We start from the raw sequence: 25403 nt of genomic DNA, 5'->3' as shown, positions 1-25403 counted from the left end.
TTTTGGCCTCTTTTCATCTATGCATTCTCCATCCTGCTCTCTTACAATTTATCCATTGAAGAACCTAGGACACTTGACCTGCAGAGTTACCCACAACCTGGATTCTGCTAATTGCTACTCACTTATGGTGCAGTTTAACTCATACCTCTGCCCTCATATTTCTGGAAAACTGGCAGCTAAATCCAGAGGCTTGATCAGACTCAGGTTCCATCTCTTTAGCAAGACTGTAAGATTTCTTGAGGCTCACAATATCTGGCTGCCTCTCTTTTTTGTGCTTTCAATAATCATTGATACTCAATGCCTGGATCTCTTAATTCATCAAGGATTGCAAAAGGGTGATATTCTAATTGTCAATGGCACTTTTTTTACAGGAATAGAAAAAACAATTCTAAAATGTGTATGGAACCACAAAAGATTCCAAGTAGCCGAAGCAATGCTGGGAAAGAACAAAGCCGGAGGAATCACACTTCCTGAGTCAAACTACATTACAAAGCTAGAGTGATCAAAACAGTATGGACCTGGCATAAAAATAAGCACATAGACTAATGGAACAGAATCAAGAGCCCAGAAATAAATGCATGTGTGTATGGTTAACTAACATTTTACAAGGGAGCCAAGAATATTCAATGGAGAAAAGACAGTCTCTTTGATAAATGGTGCTGGGAAAACTGGATAGTCATATGTGAAAGATGAAACTTACCTCTATCTTACACTACTCAGAAAAATTAACTCAAAATAGATTAAAGAATTAAATGTAAGACCTGAGATCATAAAAATCCTAGAAGAAAAAAGGAAAAAAAGCTTCTTCACCTGGGTCTTGGCAATGATTTTTTGGATATGACACCTAAAGCACAAGCAAAAAAATTAAAAACAAGTGAGACTACATCAAACTAAAAAGCTCTGCACAGCAACAGAAATGATCAACAAATGAAAAGGCAACCTACAGAATCGGAAAAAAAATTTGCAAACTACACATATGATAAGGGGCTAATATCCAAAATATATAAGGAACTCATATAACTCAATAGCGAAAAAAAAATCAAATAATCCAATTAAAATATGGGCAAAGGACCTGAATAGACACTGTTCCAAAGAAGATATTTAGATGGCCAGAAGGTATGTGAAAGGTGCCCAACATCACTAATCACTAGGAAAATGCAAATCAAAACCACAATGAGTTATCACTTCACACCTGTTAGGATGGATATTATCAAAAAGACAGGAGATAACAAATGCTGGTGAGGATGTGGAGGAAAGGGACTCCTCATACACTGCTGGTGGAATGTAAATTGGTACAGCTACTGTGGAAAACAGTATGGAGGGTCCTCAAAAACTTAAAAATAGAGCTACCATATGATCAAGCCATTTCACTTCTGGATATAGCCAAAGGAAATGAAATTACCATCCTGAAGAGATATCTGCACTCTTATGTTCATTGCAGCATTATTTACAATAGCCAAAACATAGAAACAACCTAAGTGTCCATCAACAGATGAATGGATAAGAAAATGTGGCATATATATACACAATGGAATACCATTCAGCCATAAAACATAAGGAGATCCTGCCATTTGGAATGACATGGATGGATCTCAAGACGTTATACCAAATGAAATAAGTCAGACAGAGAAAGATAAATACTATATGATCTTACTTATATGTGGAATATAAAAAACCAAATTCATAGAAACAGAGATCAGATTTGTGGTTGCCAGAGGCAGGGGTGGGAGGTGGAGGAAAAGTGGGCAAAGGCAATCAAAAGGTACAAACTTCCAGTCATAAGATAAATATGTCCTGGGCATGTAATGTACAACATGATAAATATAGCTAACAATACTTTTTCGTATATTTGAAATTTGCTAAGAGAATAGATCTTAAAAGCTTTCATCACAAGGGAAAAAAATTGTAACTATGTCAGGTGATGGATGTTATCTAAACTTATTGTGCTAATCATTTTGCAATACTTACATATGTCAAATCAATATATTACACACTTTAAACTTGTACAATGCTATATGTCAATTATATCTCAATAAAACTGAGGGAAAAATCTAAGCAGTAAGCAGATTAACCAAAATTTCTCAGGATGATCAGATAATTTGATTTAGAGAATGTTAAAGATGACCTTAGATCTCAACCTTCCCAGTCCCTTTATTTTGGATACTGAAAGCAACTGTCAAGGTCACACAGATGATCATGGGAGAGGTAGATCTACAACTCAGAACTCTGCACTCCCAGAGCTGATATCTTTTTTCCCAGCTTTATTGAGGTATGATTGACAAATAAATATTGTATATATTTAAGGTATACAACGTGATGTTTTGATATACAGGTACATTGTGAAATGATTCTCTCACTCAAGCTAATTAACCTACCCATAACCTCACTTATTTGCCTTTTTTTATGGTGAGCTATCTTTTATATATGCTCTGCCTTCCCTAGGTGTTCTAGAGTTCTCTCCAGTCTTATGTTTGTCATGATATGGTGCATCTACACATACAAACGTGCAATGACAATCTCTGAAGCATGAGGTTTTACGTGGATGGTGTATTGAAATACTGACACAAGAGTCAGAGGAAATGGGTGTAGCAGAGGAGAGTCTTTTGTCCTAAGGTAAGATTTTACCAATCCCCAAAATCTGAGAATCTCTTGTGAGGCTCTCAATGTCTACAATGCATAAGGAAATCTTATGATAATCTTAAAATAATCTTCAAGTTTAATCACTATCTTTTTATAGGCTTTTTTACTAAACATGAAATAGAATTACTATCTTCCTTCTTGGTCTCCTAGGCCCCTTCTCTTTCCACTCATCCTTTATACTACAACGTTCCCCAGATCTCTCCTTAGCACTCTCCTTTGTTCACTTTGCAGACTCCTCATGGATGATTCTATCTGTACTCATAGCTTGAAATCTGGTGAACACTACATGAATGTAGTAATCAGGGTTCTACAACTGGACAGTTGATCACTCACGGAAAAAAATTCCACAATAAAGCAGATTAATACCCCTATCACATGAGAGAACTGCCTAGAGATGCGTGACAACCCGGCTGTCTTCCTAGTCTGCACTATCTGCCAAATGCCGCTCTAACTGTCTCAAAATTCCTGCACTTTCCTCAGACTTTGCGCCTCACCATCTCCACCCTCCCATTCAGCTGGCAACAGAGCCTCCCACATCTCAAAATCCTACCATCAGATCGACACACTCACCTCAGCCTGCACCCTTCCTTTCCTCCTTCCTACATATTCCAATGGAAGAGGTTACTCCATCCAACAAAGGTCTAGGTCAACATTTTCAAACTGGAACATGCATACCCCTGAGGGTTAAAAATTTTTTCCAAGGAAATTGAGGACAGAAATAAGGAGCCCCATTTCCTTGACATCCATATTTACTCTGCCTCGACATATCTGGAGTTGAGGCATCATGTTGTTCTCCTTCCCAAATCTTCATTTTACAATAACCTTTCTCCTGCTTTATAAATGAAGAGCTTACCCAAAAGCACCCATCCCAAATCTTGCTCTGATGCAACAACTTAAGGTATAAAATCTCCCAGGCAACAGAATGACAATCCAAACTTTTGGTTTGGAGAGTTTCTTTAATCTAAGCCCAAATAGCTTTTGCCCCCATTGGTATGTTCCAAATTCAAGTATATTATAAATAAGGTGGCAAAATTAATGAGAATTTTCATTTAACTACCTCATCTCTTTCATCCTTCACCTACTGAGAGTACACATGGGTCCTGAGAGGAGGCTCCATGAAAGTAAAGCATGGGAAGAAATACTGAAGGTGGCGATACCTTATTTCATCTAGGCAACAAAGTCACGGCAAGGCCCCATGCTTATATGTTTATATATCTTGGACTTATAATTCAGAAGTAAGAATCTGTGGCAGAGGCTATGAATTAACTTGTTTGATTGCATGGAAAAATCAAGTCAGCCCTTCTCTGACGGAAAGTAGGGCTGATTAAGCTGATTAGTTTGGTTAGTTTATATGGTGGATATTTTCTGGGAATTAAATGAGCTAAAGCCGTAATTTGAGTTTTAGTAAGATATATTTAAGTCACATGATAAGATAAAAGCAGTTATCAAAAAAATTATATTGGCAAACATAGACAGAAATTAACAGTATTTTAATTTCCCAACACTATGAAAATAGAGGGTTAAATGCGAGGCCTCTAAGTAACTTAAAGCCTTGTTCGTAAACTCAGAAATTAATAAAGCAATAATTGTAAAACCTGGGAAATAAACACTTTCATAAGTCAGGTGTTTATGATTCTTTCATACTAGCAAAAGTGAAGAGGGACATAATGACTTGTTGACTGATGGAGCATTTTTAAAAATTGCTGTGATAGATCACTAATGCTTTCTTAGCATATAACTCAGAATTCAAGGAATTGAGAGACAGTGCTATAAAAAAACTCCTTTCATTTCCATCTATTTAGTTTATAAATAAGCTTTCTTAATGAGTTGCATCTAAAAATCAGGGATAGAATTAATTATAAAGTCTTATTCTAGCAATAAGTAATATTTATCCAAAGATACACGAACCAATTGAAAAACATTATTTTATCCATCTCATTACAAATAAATTTCCAATCAAGTTTTACTTTCTAAATTGAATAATTACTTATCAAAATTGATTTTATGTTGTTTTGTTCAACTGAGTACTAATAATAAAGATAACTACCACTTGATCCAAAAAACATTTTTAATGCTAGACCCACAAGACATGAAAACATATAAATTTCTATTTTATTGCAGAGAAATAAAATAGAACAATAAATCCTAGTTTTGCTTCAGTTCACCTTTCCTTTTCACAGGCAAATTTCTGAAAATAACTGTCTCTATTCACTATAGTTTTCTCCTGCCTCCTACCAATCTTTCTTCGTTCCCATTGAAGCTCCTTTGTTGATATTTTTCCCTTAAATGTTAGTATTCCCCAAGGTTTTGTCCAAGGCCTTGTTTTTAATCTCACTCAAGACGTTTTTCCCAAGGCGATGCCAACCACCCTTAACTTTTTCCCAACATCTTCCAAAATCATATCTCATACCCCACTTTCTCTCCCGAACGTCAGCCAGGAGCGTCTGCCCACTGCCTATTGTGCACAGTGTGAAGAGCGTGGGTGTTAGGTTACTCTGAGGGCAAGACTTGCCCCAAAACAAGGTGTGTGTCCTGAGGAAAACTACTTAACCTCTCTGCACTTCAATTTCCTCATTTGTAAAATGGAGACAATAGGATTTCTATATTTAGAAAGAATTATAAAGGATTAAGTAAGATAACGTCTTGGAGGCATGGTGTAAGGCTCATTGTCAGTGCCCTCAGTGCTAGCTATTAGGATAACCAGAGTTTGGATACGGTCCAAAATAGAATTAATTTCTCCATTCGCAACTACTGCTCCCTCATGCCCCACATCAGTGAATAAACCAACACCTGCTCAATTATCCATGCTGGAAACCCAAATGCTGTTGTTCACTTTGCCCTTTTCCTCACTCTCCCCCATATTTAGTCAAAACTCAAGCCCTTCCCATTTCTTTTCCTAAATTTCTCTGGACTTTGGCCACTTTGTGTTTTGTATTCCCACTGTACTATACCTTAGCCTAAGCCACCACCTCTCTCCCTTAGATTACTGCAACAACCTCTAGCAAGTTTCCCCGACTCCACTCTTGACCTCCCCAATGCATTCTCCAGCCACAATGATCCTTCTAAAACATCTGAATACTTTGGTCCTTTGCCCAAAGCCTTCAATTGTGTCCCAGTGTCTACAGGATACAGCCAAATTCTTTCCTGAGTAAGATGAACAAGACCTTACCTGCTCTTATCTCACCTCCTCCCACCCAAATATGCCACACCTTCTCCCTCTGAGTTCACACGTAAAGTGACTTCTGTCTGCAAGTCCTTTTCTTCCTATCTTGACAACCACCACTTTGCTTGTCCAAAATTTACCTTAAGACTCAACTTCAAGTATCGGCTTTGCGATGCTTTTTGAGATTCTCCTTCCCCTCCCAGGCTCCATCACCCACACCATTAGATGGTGTTATTCTGTATTCCTAAGGCAGCCATGTAAACCTCTAAAAATGTACTTACCACATTATATTTTAATTTATTCTGTCCCTGTCAGCGTCATATCTCTGCTCTTCATATTGCTGACACATGATATAAGCTCAAAAAATGTTTGTTGAAAAATGAATAGGTGGAAACTGTCTGTATCATCTTTGCAACTTTTTTATAAATCTAAAACTATTCTAAAATAAAAAGCTTATGTAAATAAAAAAATGAATGAACCATTATTATCTTTTTAAAACTTGAATAAGACTAACACTGGTGAAAAAAAATCAAATTTCTTTGAAAATAATTTTTACCTTAAATTATTACACTATATTCATATATATATAGGGAGAGAGAGAGCTGAATCCATGGCTGTAAGGAACTTATTATCTAGTAAGAGAGATAAAATAAAAAGAAAATTATTCCTCCAGGCTTATATGGGATTAGAGACTTTAAGGAAGGCATAATGCGGTATTTGTGGGACCCTGAATGATGAGGAGGCCATCAAGAAGGGAAGACAGAGGGTGATAAGGTGAAATTTTTCCCTACTGATAGCTACATTGTAGATGTGACTGAGAACTGAAATAGAAACCAAACTGACAAAACATATTCTGACTTCACAAAGCAGGTAACCGAGAGCGACATAAGCAAAATGGCAGAATAAGAGGTCCCCTGCTCTTATTCTCTCCCCAGAAACAATAATTTGGCAGACAGTCACAGATAAAAGTGCTTTTGTGGGAGCACTAGGATCCAGGTAGAAGATTGTGAAACCCCAGTGGATCCTAAGACCAAGGAGGGTCTTGAGAAAGCAGGTCCAGGCCTAGTTGGCAGATTCACTGACTGTGGTCCCAACTACAGACCCCATCCCCCTGTGGTAGCCCCATTTGACTTTGGTCCTGCCACCAGCACCATCGCCAAGGGACCCAGAACGAGTCATAGCTGTCCATGCCCCCAAGTAACAGGCCCTTCAACCTCAGTCCCAATTGTGGACCCTGAAGTAGCCCATAACCTAGCTCCAGTCCCTCTTTGCTGCTAGTTCTGACCTCATAGGCATCAGATGAGAGACACACCCATCCATGCCCCAAAGCAGACTCTCCAACCTCAGGATCTGACTGCAGATCCCGAAACAAGTTATGGCCCTGTAACAGCTCCAGCCTCTCACAGCAGTGGGCTGGGAACAATCCTGCTAGCCCAGGAACCCATCAGGACACACCTATCTGTGCTCTGGAAAATAGGCTCATATTCAGCCTGACTGTGAACCTTGAAGGGGCCCCATAACCTGGATCTAGTCACCCTCAGCCATGGTCCAGGAGTGGTCTTGCCCACCCAGGGACCCAGAAGGAAACACACCTGTCTGTGCTCCAGGAAGCAGGCCTACCAACATTAGTCCACCTGTAAATCCAGAAGTAGCCATTGACCAAGCTCCAGACCCACTTAGCTGGGTCTGGGGGCAGTCCTATCTACCCAGAAACCCAGCAGGAGGCATGCCAATCTGTGCCCCAGGAGATAAGCCAGCAGATTTTAGTCCCAGTTGTGGACCATGAAGCAACCCTGTAACTCAGTTCAGCCCCTCTCAGCCATGGTCCAAGGCAAATCCTTCGTACTCAGGGGCCTACCCAGTGACCTATCAGGAGCTCTCCCATCTGCACACCTGATAACAGGCCCACTGTCTGTGGACACTTGTCCCAGCACCAGCCCTACTGACTAAGGTCCTGCAGGCAGTCCTGTCTACCCAGGGACCAGACAGAATCCATGCCCATCCAAGCACCAGGTAACAGGCCTGCCAACCACAGACCCCACTACATACCCAATGGCTGCCATGTGACCCGGCTCCAACTCTGCTCAACTGTGACCCCGGAGACAATGTCATCAAGTGCAGGGACCCAAAATAAGAAAGTCTTTACCTGACAAAACCAGTCTGTAAAGACTTGAAGAGGTATTTGTTCCTTCAAATACACAGACACAGACGCAAAGCTACATGGATCACAAAGAATCAGGCAAACATGACACCACCAAAGGACACTAATAAAGCTACAATAACCAACCCTAGAGAAATGAAGATCTGCAAATTGCCTGACAAAGAATTCAAAATAATCATCTTAAAGGAGCTCAATGAGATGCAAGAGAACACAGATAGACAACTAATTGAAAACATAAAACAAGGCATGAACAAAATGAGAAGTTTAATAAAGAAATAGAAACTATAAAAAAAGAACCTAACAGAACTGGAGCTGAAGAATACAATGACAGAAATGAAATATGTACTACCATATGATCAGTCAATCCCACTCCTAGGTATATAGCCAAAGGAAATAAAATCACTATTTTGAAAAGAGATCTGCACCCCCATGTTCACTGCAGCATCCTGCATGATAACAAAGACATGGAAAAAAACCTAAGTATCCAACGGTGGATGAATGGATAAAGAAAATACGGCATATATACACAATGGAATATTATTCAGTCATAAAAAAGAAGGAAATTCTGCCATTTACAATAAGATGAATGAACCTGAGACACATTATGCTAAGTAAAATAGGCCAGACACAGAAAGACAAATACTGTATGATCTCAGTTATATGTGGAATCTAAAATTGTTGGACCTATAGAAATAGAGAGTTGATTGCTGGTTGCCAGGGGGTGAGGGTTGGGGAAATGGGAAGATATTAGTCAAAGTGTACAAACTTTCAGTCATAAGATGAATAAGTTCTGAAAATAAAATGGTGAAAGTTCTGAAAATATTATGGTGACTATAGTTAATAATACTGTATTGTATACTTGAAATTTGCTAAAAGAGTAGATCTTAAATGTCACAGCACAAATATAAAATGGTAACTATGTGAGGTGATGGATGTGTTTACTAACCTTATTGTGGTATTCATTTCCCGATATATATGCAAAAGAAATCATCACGTTATGCACCTTAAACTTACACAATGTTGTAATTTACATCTCAATAAAGCTGAGGGAAACAAACAAAAGGAGAAGAAATAACAAGTGTTGATGAATGTGTGAAGAAAATAGACCCTTGTAAACTGTTGGTGGGAATGTGGATTGGTATAGCCATTGTGGAAAACAGTATGGAGCTTCCTCAAAAAATTAAAAATAAAACTACCACATGATCCAGCAATCCCACTTCCAGGTACATATCTAAAGGAAATGAAATCATTATCTTGAAGAGATATCTACACTCCCATACTCATTGCGGCATTATTCACAATAGTCTAGATATGGAAACAATCTAAGTGTCCATCAATGGATGAATGGATAAAGAAAATGTGATAGATAGATGCAGATATATAGATATAAATATAGATTTAGAAATACACGATGGAATATTACTCAAAGGAGGAAATCCTACCATTTGCAACAACATGAATAAACCTGGAGGACATTATGCTAAGTAAAATAAGTCAGACAAAGAAAAGCAAACACTATATGATATCATTTATATGTGGAATTTTAAAAAGTCAAACTCACAGAACCAGAGAGTAAAACAGCGGTTGCCAGGAGCTGGGGGTGGGGTAAACGGAGAGATGTTGGTCAAAGGGTACAAACTTTCAGTTGTAGGATGAGGATAAATATGTTCTGGGGATATAATGTATACCGTGGTGAATACAGTTATCAATACTGTGCTGTATGCTTGAAATTTGCTAAGAGACTAGATCTTAAGTGTTATCACCAAAAAGGGTAGCTATGTGAGGTGACAGATGAATTAAATAACTTGATTGTGGTAATCAATCCACCAAGTATACATGTATTAAATCATCATAAGGTACACCTTTAAAAAATCCCATTTTACAACCCAAATATACATAATTTTTATTTGTCAATTATACCTCAATAAAGTTGGGAATAAAAAGAAAATAAATCATAGGAACAATCCCATGAACTATGGGTCAGCAGTTGCTTTCTCAATATGACACTGAAAGCACAAATGACAAAAGAAAAAATAAATTTAGATTTCATCAAAAATAAAGGTTTTGTGTTTCAAAGGACACCATCAAGAAAATATAAAGACAGCCCACAAAATGAGAAAAAAAATATTTGCAAATCATATATCTGATAGAAGACTTAACACTAAATATATAAAGAATTCATACAACTCGTCAATAAAAGATATATCACCCAATTTTAAAATGAAAAAAGGTTTGAATGGGCATTTCTCCAAAGAACATATACAAATGGCCAATAAGCATATGAAATGCGCTCAACAAAATTAAACATTAGAAAAGTGCAAATCAAAACCACAATGTGATATCACTTCATACTCACTAAGATGGTTATAATTTTTTTTACTAGACAATAACAAGGCTAGTAAGGGTGTGGAGAATTTGGAATCTCATACACTGCTGCTGAGAATGTAAAAATGGTGCAGCCACTTTGGAAAAATATCTGGAAGTTCCTCAAAATGTTAAATATGGAGTTGTCATATGACCCATCAATTCCACTTCTAGGATACATACCTAACAGAACTGAAGACATATGTTCATACAAAAACTTGGACACAAATATTCATAGCAATATTATTCATAATAGTCAAAAAGTGGAAACAATCAAAATTTCCATCGACTAATGAATAGATAAACAAATATGATATATCCATACATAGACTATTATTTGTCCATAAAAAATAATGAATGCTAAAACATGGATGAACCTTGAAAACATTATGCTAAGTAAAAAGAAGCCAGTGAAAAAACTACATATTTTATGATTCCAGTCATATAAAATGTACAGAATAAGCAAATCTATAGAGAAAGAATGTAGATTAGTGGTTGCCCAGGACCGGGAATGATTTGGAGGAAATAGAGAGTGACTGCTAATAGGAATGGGGTTCCTTCTTGGGGTGAAAAAATGTTCATAAGTTAGTGGTATCATTGCATAATCTGCGAATATCCTAAAAACCACTGAATTGTATACTTTAAATGGATGAATTTTATTATATATGAATTATATCTCTATAAAACTGTTATTTAAAAAGAGAGAAAAAAAAAGTGCAGCAATGGGCCCATGCCCATGGAATTCACTGCTCTTACCATGTTCCCCACCACCTTGAAGAAGCTGGCTTAATAGATCAGTGGTACCAGCTCTTGAAGACTCAGTTACAGTGCCAGGTAGGTGGCAATACTTTGAAGGGTAGGGCAAGGTTCTTCTGAATCAGTGTCCAACATATAGTACTCTTTCTACCATGGCCAAGATTCACAGGTCCAAGAATCAAGGGGTGGATTCCCAAGAATCACTGGGGTGGCAGCACTCACTATTGTCCCTAGTGATCACTAGCAAAATTTTTACTTCCTGATCCTGCAACTTTATGCTCTTCTGTCCTAGAGATTTTAGTTCCAGAGAGATAAATGTTTCCATCAAGAGACACAATAATAACTCCATTGAACTGGAAGTTAAGACTGCCTCCTGGACACTTTGGGCTCCTCATGCCTCTGAACCAAGAGGCAAGGGAGGGAGTTATGGTGTTGGCTAGGTGATTGATCCTGACTACCAAGGGGAAATTGGACTACTACTCCACAATGAAGGTAAGGAAGAGCATATCTGGAATACTGGAGATCCCTTAGGGAGTCTCTTAGTATTACCATGCCCTGTGATTAAGGTCAATAGTAAACTACAACAACTCAATCCAGGAAGGATTAGTGATAGCCCCGAGCCTTCACGAATGAAGGATTGGGTCACCTCACCAGGTAAAGAACCATGACCAGCTGAGGTACTTGCTCAAGGCACAGGGAATACAGAATGAGTAGCAGAAGAAGGTAGTTATAAATACCAGCTATGACCACATAACCAACTACAGAAATGAAGGCTGTGATTATCATGAGTATTTCCTACTTATTTTGTTATGAATACATTTGTGTGTATGTAATACATACATTAAACAGATATCTTTGTTTTCTTTCCTTTTTTTCCCTTATCATAAAACATAAGATGTATTGATTTTATATCAGTATTTAAGTATTGTTAATTTTACATCATAGTATTCAAGTTACAGGGTATCAGGAGAAGAGTAAACATCATTCAAGGACTTTATCTGCTCTTCTGGGGAAGAGATTAGCACTCTTCTAGAGAAGAGATTTTCTGTTGTATGCAAGATAGTTGTATCATGTTAGGAGGAATTATGACCTTGTTATTGTTTTTATTTGGAGATTAAGTATGGTTTAAGGAGATGTATATAGGTGTCAAGTTGACAAGGGGTGGACTCGTGATGGTTAATTTTATGTATCAACTTGACTGGGCTAAGGGATGCCCAGAAAGCTGGTAAAACATTATTTCGGGGTGTATCTGTGAGGGTGTTTCCAGAAGAGATTAACAGTTGAGTTGGTGAGCTGAGTAAAGCAGATGGCTATACCCAATGTGGGTAGGTATTATCCAATCCATTGAAAGCCCAAGTAGAACAAAAAGATGAAAGAAGGGTGAATTCACTCTCTCTACTTGAGCTGAGACATCCATTCTCCAGCCCCTGGACATCAGCATTCCTGGTTCTCAGGACTTTGGACACAGATTGGGACTTAGATCCAGATTCTCAGGCCTTTGGACTTGGACTGAATTGCACTACCAGCTTTCCTGATTCTCCAGCTTGCAGATGGCAGATCATGGGACTTCTTAGCCTCCATAACCATGTAGCCAATTCTTATAATACATAATATATATACATATTAATTCTTATTTCATATATATATACACACACATATGGGCACTATATATATATATACACATATGAAATATATATATAATTATATATACGTATACACATGTGGGTCCAGGTGGATGGAATGATCTCTTAAGTGTGTGTGTGTGTATACAAATGTGCAACTGTTTTTTAGATTTGACACTGAAAGCACAAGTGACAAAAGAAAAAAAAATATTTGGTTCTGTTTCTCTGGAGTACCCTAAAACAATTACTAAAGTTTTTTTAATATTAAGTCAGAAAAAAAGCAAGATATTTTCAGAAAAAATCAGAAAGGTTTTTTTAAATTACCAAACAGAACTTTAAGAATTGACAAATATTGCCATTAAAATTTTTTAAATCTTATAACTAAGTTAAACAGCATATTGGACGTAGCTGAAGAGAACAAAATAGTGAATTGGACATATTTGAGGGGAAAAAATGACTCAGAAAACACAACAGAAAGATTCTTATAAATGGGAAATATAAAAGAGTTTGAAGAGAAATGAGGTAAAGAGAAGATCCAATAAACGTCAATAAGAAGAGATTACAGGGAACATAGGAGAGACAATATTCAGAGAAATAGTAGCTAAAAAATTTTCAGAACTTTTAAAAGACATGAATTCTCAGATTCAGAAAATACAAATCCTGAGAGAGAGAAATTTTCAAAAATCTACATCTGGATACACTGAGGTAACACTACAATACACTGAAGACAAGGAGAATGTTTTAAAGGGACCAGAGAACAAAGATAAACTACCTACAAAAAAGTGACAATGAGACTGATAGTAGACTTAACAGTGAAATAAAGACAAGACGTAGTGACATAATATCTACAAACTGTTGAGAGAAAATATCAATCTAAATTTTATGCCCCAATAAACTGAGGGAGTATTCAAAGATGTTAGTTTACCATTAACAAAATCGTCACTGAAACAATTACTAAAAGATGCACTTCATACAGCAGTAAATTAAGCCCAGAGAGAAGAATTGAGATGAAAAAGCATTAATAAGCAAACAAATTACCTACATCATAAAATATAAATAAGCAATGACCACGTAAAATAACAAAATGTATAAATAAGTAATTCAGGGGTATAAAAATAAGGTTAAATTAAAATATTGAACATAATATGTAAGGTGAGAAGGAAACTACTACAGTAAAACATTCCAAGGTGTTTGTATCATTTGGAAGAAGGAGAAGATGACAATTAACTGTAGACATGGTTTAGTCAAGTTCACTTGTCAAAAATAGAAAGATAATCTCTATAAAAATGAAAATAGAATATTTTTGGTTTGGAAAGATTCTTTCCAAACCAAAGGAAAAAGAAAACTCAATCCGTCCAAGAAACAATAAATAGATGAATAAATAAATAAATAAATGACATGGCAAATAGCACAAAAAATACAGAAATGAATTATTAGTTATTGCAGGAAATATAAATGGACTATAATTACCAGTTAAAAAATAGAGGTTCTCAAATTGATTTTTTTTTTCAATCTAGCAATGACCTCTTTACAAAAATGACACCAAAACCTAAGGACAAAGAAAGGTGGAATATAAGAGATGGAAAAAATACGTCAGAGATAGCTAAAACTGCTGATTGTATACCCCAATATACTTCCTCCTATTTTTCTCTAGTAATCAGCCAGAGTGCGGGGCCGCTGAGAACTTTCATTCTTTAGATACAGCTCAGCAGTCCATTCACCGCTGAGCTTTATGATTTCATATCTCCTAGCAGCAATAAAAACTCAAGCCCACAAACTAGATTTGCATTGGCAGGCAAAAATACTTAAGACCCTCCTGGCTTACAGAGATCAGGGTTTTCATGTGTGCTTGGCTGCATCTTTAGCTTTGTATTTTACTGCCATAAAAGTGGGTACCCATAGCAAGTTTAGAATTGTTACATATTCCTGTTTCTTATCATTATGTAGTGATCCTCTTTGCCTTTTTGCCCATAAACATTGTGATATTTTTTGTCTCAAATCCTCCTTTTGCTAATGTTCACAAAGTTCACCAGCTTTCTGTTGAATATAACTTGCCTGTGGTGACAGTTAGAATCTGGTATGCTATAAAAAATGGGAAACCCCTAAATAAGAGTGACTTAAGTAAGATAGAATTTTATTTCTCTCTCATATAAAGGAGACCCAGAAGGAAGTTGAAATGGCTACCATATTGAGTAGCTGAAAAACACTACATGCCCTCGTATCTCTGACACCACCAACAAATCATGCTCAGCTCAGGCTGGGAGGAGACCATCTGCTTCCCACGACACCCTATGATTAACAAATTGTTGGGCCCAGTGAAGAGCCTTTCTGTCTTTAATGATGATAAGAGATAAGCTATGGAAATGTACTCCTGACCCTGGGGGGTAGATATGCTTTGCAGGAGTGGAAAACCAAGAGATAGACTCTGGATTATGGTAAGTGCACATGTGTAATGAGTATCCCAGAGTCAGACCATTTTTCTTCAGATATTGACATTACCTCTGCCCTCAACCTCTGCATAGGCTTTGCTTCTACAATATGACTTTTTTATTGATAATTCTATAGTGGACATTACCTGCTTTAGCAATGCTTCAGTGTAAGGGGTGGGCCAACTAAGGTGTTGCATAAAGAACTGACTGAACGGTTGAAAAAGCCTTCTCACTTTCTTAACTCTAATCTTACCCTCTAAATCCATCCTGCACAGAACTGCTCAATGGATCTCTTCAAAAGGCAACTCAGACCTTATCACTTCCTTGCACACCCTTCAGGATGCCTCTATAACATATTCAGTCTACATTTGTTAAAATTTCACTTATAGCCCTTTATAACTTGGCTCTCACTCGCCCTTCAGCCTCATCTGTAACCACACCCCATGTTCTAGTGATACATAAACATGTGTTCATACCTGCACACACTATACTTGTCTACACCTCTGTGCCCCAATCCCGTGGATCTATTGAGTTTCCCTGGAGCCCCCTTCCTGTATTTCCTGGGTAACTCCAACTTACCCTTAAAGATTCTATTCCAGGGTATCATCTCCTCCAGGAATCCTTCCCTGTTTCCCCCAAAGCTCAATATGTTACCCCAAGTTTCCATGGCATCTTGTACATAAAACTGTTGTAGCTCTGACCTCATTATATTAAAATTATAACCTTATGACCCGTGTGACAGTGAGGGCAAGAATCTTCCCTATTCTCTAGATCTCTGGAATGCAGCACAGGGCCTGCCAGAAAGTAGAGTGCCACTAGTGTTGGCCGCATTGAACTGAACTGAATCCCGCTCCCCCCACCCCACTTTTTCTGCTTTTTGGAGCTTTCCGTTTCCATGCCCTATGCTGGATTTCTCCCCCACACCCATAATGATCCTGGCCCTTGCATGTTTTTCCACGTGGGGTCTGTGCCTCACTTCTTACAGATGTGAGTCTGAGTAAGGGAACAGTGGGCTGATGATCTGCTCACAGTTATAAGTAAGGCTGAATATTTGTCACATGCAAGATTCATGACCAGTGTTGCAGAACCGCCTTTCTCCACAGCCCCTCACAGAAATCCACGGAGATAAGGCCAGCCCAGTTTGCTACAACTGTGCTAAGAAATTTGAGGAGGGGGAAGACACTAAAATGCCCAAAGGAAAAAATTGTGATCTGTAGACAATGTGGCAGAAGCTAAGGAAGAATGCAAGCTAGCCCTGGGGACTTCTGGGTGCTAGCCCTGGGGACTTTTGGGTGCTAGCCCTGGGGACTTTCGGGCATTAGTTCCAGTGGCATGAAGGCATCCAATCTTGAAAGCAAGCACTGAGGCCTTTCTTCCCTGTGTGTGGCCAGGAAGCAGTTCCAAGCCAGTATCTCCTCACAGAATGTCCTAAAACTCCAAACATAATCAAATCTCGTTGAAGGTAATAAATTGATTCACCTAGTTGCACAGCCCCTTCCAGGCAGATATGTCTTTTGATCACCAGGGACAATCGGATCTCCCTTTCCTCTCTGAACCTCTCCAGGCACAGAGAGTGATTTCTTTATTATCCTTGTGTTACAGTAGCTGTTATGTATAACCAGCTGGATTCTTCCTGCTTGGGTTTGGGCTTGGGTTTTGGTCTGAAGTCATCTCTCAGCACCTGTAGGGTCTCAGAGAGACTGAAACTGTAACCTTAATCCTCACTTTAAGACCTGCCCCAATATACAGTTAGAGGAACACTGTGAAAGGGTGGAAGGTTCTAAACCATGCCCTAGAAGAGCCAGGATTTAAGTCAAGTTTTGCTAGTAATCAGAGGAGTTGTTGACTTCTGGGATTATACAAACAAGATCAAGCCACTTTTCACTCCATTTTCCTCTTTTCCTGATAAAAAAAGGAAGAAGAAAATAAGAACTAACAATTACTAGGAGCCCACAATCCCTTTGTTTTAAGCTTGTCATCTATATTTATCCACACAATAACCTCATAAAGAGGTACATTTATTTTCATTTTATGGATGAATAAACCCAGATTCAGAGAAATTGGGTAACTTATTCAATATCGCATTACTCATAACTAGCAGAGCCCAAAGGCCAACCCAAATCTATCAGAAGCTAAGGTTTCTGTTCTTTCCACTGTACCACGTAGCCTCCCTCAATGGAACATTGGTAGAGAAGTTTTGGGATTCACAAAAGAGACCAATCTATCTCATTTATTCCCATTTGGAGCTTCTGAGTTTTAGTATCTGAGCATGGACCCTGTATAGAGAGTTAATCTTCTTTAAGCTTTCCCACCAAATGGGACTGTTTCCACATCTCTCAGCTCCTGAAAGTCAAGCACTAGCATGGCACAGGCCTCATGTCTCTGATGCAAGGTTTATGGCTCCTTTACTTTTTTGCCTTATTTTTTTCACCCTTTACCTGTCTTGAAAATCTTCTCTTTTTCTTGGGTAGGTTGAAAATCCTATGATACATATTTCTAGCAGAAGGCCAACCTCTGTAGCAGACAATAATAGCAAGTAGTGGATAACAGTGTAAACTTTGGAGTCAGGTCGCCTTGGTTCAACTCACATCTCTTCCAATTGCATCTCATCTCCCCAAGCATCAATTTCCTCAACTGTAAACTACGGATTAAAATATACCTACCACGTAAAAATATGGCAAGGAGAAAACTAGAATGAACACCATGGTCTTGTACTGAAATTGGAGTTATCAGTGTGAAATATAGATTAAAAAGTGGTGTGCATCTGTATGTATGTTTGTGTGTGCACCTACATACATGTTTCCTAGCTCAGACCACTGAGAGAATCTGGAAGAAGATTCTAATAGTAATAATGAACATATCTAGGACCCAGATCTTGGCTTCTAAATATCAGTCTCCATTAAACAGAACCAGAGACCCTTGGATAGATGGCTAATTGCAAGTCTGGGTCAGGGGAAAAACAAGATAAGATAAGCCTGGAAAAATGTATTGTGCTAAAGAGCAAGAAAGTGCTCAAAGAATGATAGAGATATGTCAAAAGGAAACAGGGACTAGTTTGAAGGGGCTTCCACTGGCCAAATCTGGACAATGTAAGCATCAAAATATAGAATGATGTTAATAGATTAAACCTCATTGAATAAAATAGCAGTCCATGAGTACTCATATACATACATACATACATACATACATACATACATACATACATAGAAAGAAGAGAAAGCCTTCCTTACAGTAGAATGTCAACTAACAAATGTGGAAAGAATAATGGAATTTTTAAAATCACCATTTAGTAACCATTATATAATAATACATGCAAAAAACATAAATGGATATTTAAGCTAGTGAGTGAAAGTAGAATGAGAACCAGGATTTTACATTGCCCCAAAGTGCATTTTACATTTCTCCACCCACAAAATGTTAATCACTAAAGTGGGAAAAATAACTTTAAAGTGGAAAACCTGTAAGACACAACCTTAATACGTGATCAAAGTTAATACTACTAGTGATGGGACAAATCACCTGACAGTGAGAAGAACACAACTTCCCTTCTATGATAGTCTGGCCAAAAAAAAAAAGCATCATCAGGGTCTAATCATGAAGAAAATTCAGACAAATCTAAATTGAGGGACATTCTACAAAATGATTGACCAATACTCTTCAGAAATGTCAGGGCCATAAAAGTTAAGGACATGCTGAAGAACTGCTCCAGATTAAAGGAGACAAAGAGATATGACAACTGAATGCAGTACATGATTTTATATTTTCTTTTGCTATAAACAATATTATTGAGACAGTTGGAGAATCTTGAATAGGATCTCTGGGTAAAGGGTAATTAGAAGCTCTTTATAATATTCTTGAAGTTCTTTTGTAAGTTGGAAATTATTCCAAAATTAAAAGGTAATAAAAGACCCACCTCAGAGTGTTATGAAGATTAAAAGGGCTCTTGTATACAAGACACTTAGCACAGTGTCAAGCACATGGTAACCCTCAATGATGGCGGTAATAAAGAGGAGAAGAAATGCTAACTTCTAATTCCAAAGTGCTATATTAAATTTAACTCAATAAGTATGTTTTAAACACATAGCACTAAACTGAAACTGGACAGTATACACTTAGGTGGAAGACTGGATCTAACACTATCTGAGCTTACAAACCACTTAGGAAAATAGGACTTGCACGAGGTTGCAGCAGGGTGCCAAATGAAAGGCAATATTTAATTAAGCAGCAGATTAATTGTAACAATAGAATCACTACAGGACCAGAAAGAGAGAACACTAACTTGTGGACTATATGCCAGGAAATTGCTGGTCTACATGCTTTATATCCTTGTTTCTCCTTAAAGATAGCATTTCTTCGGGCTTAGCAGTTAAGTGCACGCACTCGGATGCTGGCGGCCTGGGTTCAGATCCCGGGCACGCACCGACGCACCGCTTCTCCGGCCATGATGAGGCCGCGTCCCACGTAGCGCAACTAGAAGGATGTGCAACTATGACATACAACTATCTACTGGGGCTTTGGGGGGAAAATAAATAAATAAATAAAATTTAAAAAAACAAGATAGCATTTTTTCCATTTTTTAGGTGGAGACCATGAGATCAGAGAAACATAACAATAATTTCTAAATTCCACTTGAGAACGTATGGCCTGACAATGGGATAAAATAAAGTCTAAAACTAAGGGTACGTCTTGGAAGCATTGAAAGTTATGACATAAAAGAATAAAATCAGGAATGTCTCTCAACAAATATTTATTTAGCCCTTATTTTGTACCAGACTGGAGATACTAGGCAAGTAATAAAAAGTCCCTGCTCCTCCAGGAAGACTTTGTAAAGAATACTAGTAACAACATTGATGCTAGAATCAATGACACATGACCTTTTACCAAGACTTCATTTGAACCTCACTAAGACCCCAAGTGGAAGAAAACACAGTGTATTGCAAAGAGTACTGAAATAGAGATCTCCAATTCTGGAATATGGTGGACCAAGTATTCTGAAACACTCTCCACACACACCCAAAATCAGATGCTGCATAAATTACACAAACAATATTTAAATGCATTATTGTCCTCACAATAAAATAAGGGCAATTACCAAAGATCAATAAAAACAAAAATGAATAAATTGAAACTACAGTGGTAAACAAACACAAAAGCTGAGATTGCCTTGGCACAGATGCTAATGTCAGGAACCTACAGCTCTGAAGACTAACATTGGTTGGGAAAGATGAGAGACTAGGCTTTGAGTCTGAGCAAAGTGGGGGAACTGATGTTGAGATTCTTAATAGAGTTGGAACACCCAGAGTTCATACCCTCAGGGAAAGTTTAGGATGGGGGAAAAGAATCCATCTGAGAGCAAAGGCAGCCAACAAGACATTTGTCTGTCTCTAACCATTATCCTTCAAGAATTTGTAATCATAGGCCTGATATTCAGCCAGTATGCACCTGATTGCTAAAATGTTGAAATACTTCCATATCAATTGACAACTAGCTACTGCCTTGATCCTCCCATTATGTACCCTATGTACTGCCTTGATCCTCCCATTATGTACCCTATGTGCTCCTGTTCCAGATCCATTTATATATTGCAAAATGACTACCACCATAGAATTAGCTAACACTTCCATCCTGTCACATAATTACCATTTCCTTTTTGTGGTGAGAATATTCAAGGTCTACTCTCTTAGCTACTTTCGAGTATCTAATACAGTATTATTAGTTATAATCACCATGCTATATATTAGATCCACAGAACTTGTTAATCTCATAACTGGAAGTTTGTACTTTTTGACCAATATCTAAGCTGAACTCAGAGAAACAGAGAGAAGAGTTGGTTTCTTGAAAAGATCAATAAATTGACAAACCTTTAGCTAGACTAACTAAAAAAGAGAGAGAAAAATCAAATAGAATCATAAATGAAAGAAAATACATTAAAATTGATGCCACAGAAATAAAAAGGATCATAAAAGACTACTATACACCAACAAATTGGATGACCTAGAAGAAATGGATAAATTTCTAGAAACGTACAACCTACCAAGACTGAATCATGAAGAAATAGAAATTATGAAAGGACGATTGAAGTAATCGTCCTGAAGTAAGGAGATTGAATCAGTAATCAAAAACCTCCTGACAGTGAACACTAACAATAAACTACCTGAAAAGGAAATTTTTACAATAGCATCAAAAAGAATAAAATAGGATGTCACCGAGATGGCAGAGTAGGAGATCCCAGCCTCTGTTTTCCGACAAAGATCAACAATTGGACAGCTATCCGTGAATGAAAATAGTGCTGGGAGAGTTCAGGAGTCCAATTAAGAAGCTTCTTAAGAACTCAGTATGACAAAAATGCTCAGAATAATGCACAACAAGAGTAGGAAGAACAGCTTCATTTTACCTACAACATCCTGTCTGCCAGGCCAACACTAGTCAGCACCAAGAGGAAACTCTTTGGTTTGAAACAGTTCCACTAGCCAGGAAAGGGAGAGCAGGGTAAGCAACCAGCTTCCTCAGACTTTCAGGGCACTGCACTAAGGACCCACTTTAGTTTCAACCCACTCCAAGACTGGCAAAGCTGAGACATCTAGAAATGGCCAAGAACAAGGAAGAAAGGCAGGGGCTACCAGTATAACCCACACAGTGGGGTAATCACGGTTCCCAGTGGCCCACTCTGCAGAGGACCCCAGCAGACTTCACTGCTTCAACAGCCCTTGTGGACAATATAGACCCCACTCCAGCTTTCATCCCTGAAGACCTCGTGGCAGACCCCAACAGCATTTGCTGTTGAAGAAACCATCAGCCACCACAGCCACCTCAGACCCCCTCTAGATTTCGCCACTGAGATTTTCTCCCCAAAGGTTTTCATATTTGTAGACACCAGCCACCTGAGTCCCACCTACTGCCTTCACCCACAGGAGCCTGAAGTCTGTACTGTGAGCCAGCCCTGGCCTTTGTGGCTGCATGTGTACAAGACACCAGCATAGACACCTGCAGCTGACCCCCATCACTGTGCACAGGTTCATGGCTAACCCTAATAGCTGTGCTCACACACGTTACCAACTCAAATCCCATCACTGGCTTCTACTGTCAAGCATGTGCCTATGACAAGCCCCTACAGCCACACAAGTAATGCCAATAGCCAAAGCCATCACAACTGCCTGTCGGCCTAGATCTGGCCCTGACTCCTGTTACGGGCCTGCATGGCTGGATTCATCTACAGCTAGCCTCTGCAGCTTGCATTTGCACACTTCAGGCCCGACTCCCCTCACCAGCCTCTACTGCCAATGGTGGGCCCATAGTGAGACCCTGCAGCCACAGGAGGCATACCAATAGCCAAGGGCCTCACAGTTGCTTGTGATCCTGGATGCAGTAACGACTTCTGTCACTGGCCTGCACCACTGGACTCACCTGAAACTAGTCCCTGTAGCTGTGCACCTGAACCCCACAGACCCCACTCCTGTCACCAGACTCCATGGCTGTGCATGCACTCAGTGCAATAGCCTGCAACAACAGATGTGCACACTGAGAACCAGGGCCCACATAGCTGGTAGTGCGCACTCAGTTTGCACCAGACCCTGCTGCTGGCCCTGGCTCTCACCACTATATGTGTGTCTGTAGCCGGCCAGGCCATTACACAGGCACCAGCAGCTGGTCCCCACAGCCAAATGTGTGCACACCACTGGCTCTGGACACCATCACCAACTGCCCTGATCCCTAACTGCTGGACCTGGAGGTGCAGCTGAGGACTCCAATAGCCCTTGAAACCACTGCAGTCCTCTTGCAGTTCTCGCCAAGTATCAGGCAGTAGTCAAAGTCATGGACTGCAGCAGCCAGAGCCAACAAGACATCATGCCAAACTCCACCCAGAACTGAGCTGCCACATGACCCCACACTTGGGGCCCTGCACCACAAGCCCAGGGGTCACATCACACTGAGCATGCCCCCACCCACAGGAAAAAGTCATTCCTCACTGAAGTCAGTTCATAAAGACTAGAAGAAAATGACTGCTTCTTCAAATGTGCAGACACTTACGTAAGCCTACAGGGATTATGAAGAATCAGCATAACATGATACCACCAAAGGAACACAGTAAATTTCCAGTAACTAACTCCAAAGAAATGGAGATACAAGAATTGCCTGACAAAGTATTCAAAATAATTGTTCTAAATATGCACAGAGCTACAAGAGAACACATATAAACAATTTAGTGAAGTCAGGAAAGCAATATAAGAAAAAATGAGAAGTTCAACAAAGAAATAGAAAACATGAAAAAGAATCAAACAAAAATTTTGAAGATGAAGAATACAATGAATGAACTGAAGAATTTAATACAGAACTTCAACAGCAGAGGACCAACAGAAAAGAATCCATGAACTTGAAGACACATCATCTGAAATTATCCAAACAGAGGAGAAAAAGAAAAAGAATGAAAATCAATAAAGAACGCCTAGGAGACTTATGGTCACCAGTGAGATCAACAATCTATGCATCACTGGAGTCCTGAATATTGAAATAATACCATACTTTTATAACCATAATGGCACAAAAATAGAAATCAGTAACAGGAGGAAAGCTGGAAAATTCACAAATATGTAGAAATTAAACAATGTACTCCTGAACAACCAATGAGTCAAAATAGAAATCAAAAAGGAAATTAAAAAAATAACTTGAACCCAGAAGAAATGAAAAAATTCCTAGAAACATACAACTTAATAAGACTGACTCATGAAGAAATAGAAAATCTGAACAGACCAATAACAAGTAAGATTATTCAATCAAAAACCTCCCACCAAATAAAAGTTCAGGACCAGATGGTTTTACTGCTGAATTCTACCAAATAATTAAAAAAGAATTCAAGACAATCTTCCTCAAACTCTTGCAAAATTTGAAGAGGGCAGAATACACCCAAACTCATGTTATGAGGTCACCATATCCTGACACCAAAGCCAGATAAGGACACTAAAAGAAAAGAAAACTACAGGTCAATATCCCTGATGAACGTTGATGCAAACTCCTCAACAAAATACTAGCAAACTGAATTAAGCAGGACATTAAAAAGATCATACACCATTATCAAGTAGGATTTATCTCTGGGATGCTGGGATGGTTTAACGTATGTAAATATATAAATGTGATACACCACATTAATATAATGAAGATAAAAATTATGTGATCATTTCAATAGAAGCAGAAAAAGCATTTGAAAAATTTCAACATCCTTTCTGATAAAACTCACAATAAAGTGAGTATAGAAGGCACATATTTCAACACATACAAGGCCATATATAACAAGCCCAAGCCAACATCATGCTCAATGGTGAAAGGTTGAAAGCTTTTCCTCTAAGATCAGGAACAAGACAAGGGGGCCGTCTCTCAGCACTCCTGTTCAACAAAGTCCTGGAAGCCCTAGCCAGAGCAATCAGGCAAAAAAATAAAAAGAGAAGAAGGCTTTCAAATCAGAAAGGAAGAAGTAAAATTGTCTTTGTTTGCAGATGATATGATCTTATCTATAGAAAATCCTGAAGACTCCACCAAAAACTGTTAGAATCAGTCAACAAATTCAGTAAAGTTGCAGGATACAACATCAACATATAAAAATCAGTAGCTTTTCTATACACCAACAATGAGCTACCTAAAAAAGAAATAAAACAATCCCAATCACAATAGCATCAAAAAGAATAAAATACTTAGGAATAAATTTAACCAAGGAGGTGAAAAATCTGTACACTGAAAACTACAAGACTTTGATGAAATATATTGAAGAAGATGCAAACAAATGGAAAGATATCCTGTGTTCATGGATCAAAAGAATTAATATTGTTAAAATGCCCATATTACACAAAGCCATCTATAGATTCAATACAATCCCTATCAAAATTCTGAGGGAATTTTTCACAGAAATGGAAAAAACAATCCTAAAATTTGTGTGGAACCACAAAAGATTGTGAATAGCCAAAGTAATCCTGAGAAAGAAGAAGAAAGCTGAAGGCATCACACTTCTTGATTTCAAACTATATTACAAAGCTATAGTAATCAGGAGATTACTGTACTGGCATAAAATAGACAGATAGACCAATGGAACTGAATCAGGAGACCAGAAATAAACCCAGGAGTATATGGTCAACTAATATTTGACAGGAATCAAGAGATTGAATGGAGAAAGAATACTCTCTTCAATAAATAGTACTGAGATTTCTGGGAAGATGGTGGCATAGGAGGACTCCAAACTCACCTCCTCCCACAGACACAACTAATATACAACTCCCTGTGGA

The sequence above is a fragment of the Ceratotherium simum genome, chromosome 12 (assembly GCF_057802395.1).
Source record: "Ceratotherium simum simum isolate JZ-2026a chromosome 12, ASM5780239v1, whole genome shotgun sequence".
NCBI lineage: Eukaryota > Metazoa > Chordata > Mammalia > Perissodactyla > Rhinocerotidae > Ceratotherium > Ceratotherium simum.
The sequence above is the reverse complement of the archived record's forward strand: the minus strand, read 5'-3'. Positions refer to the sequence as shown.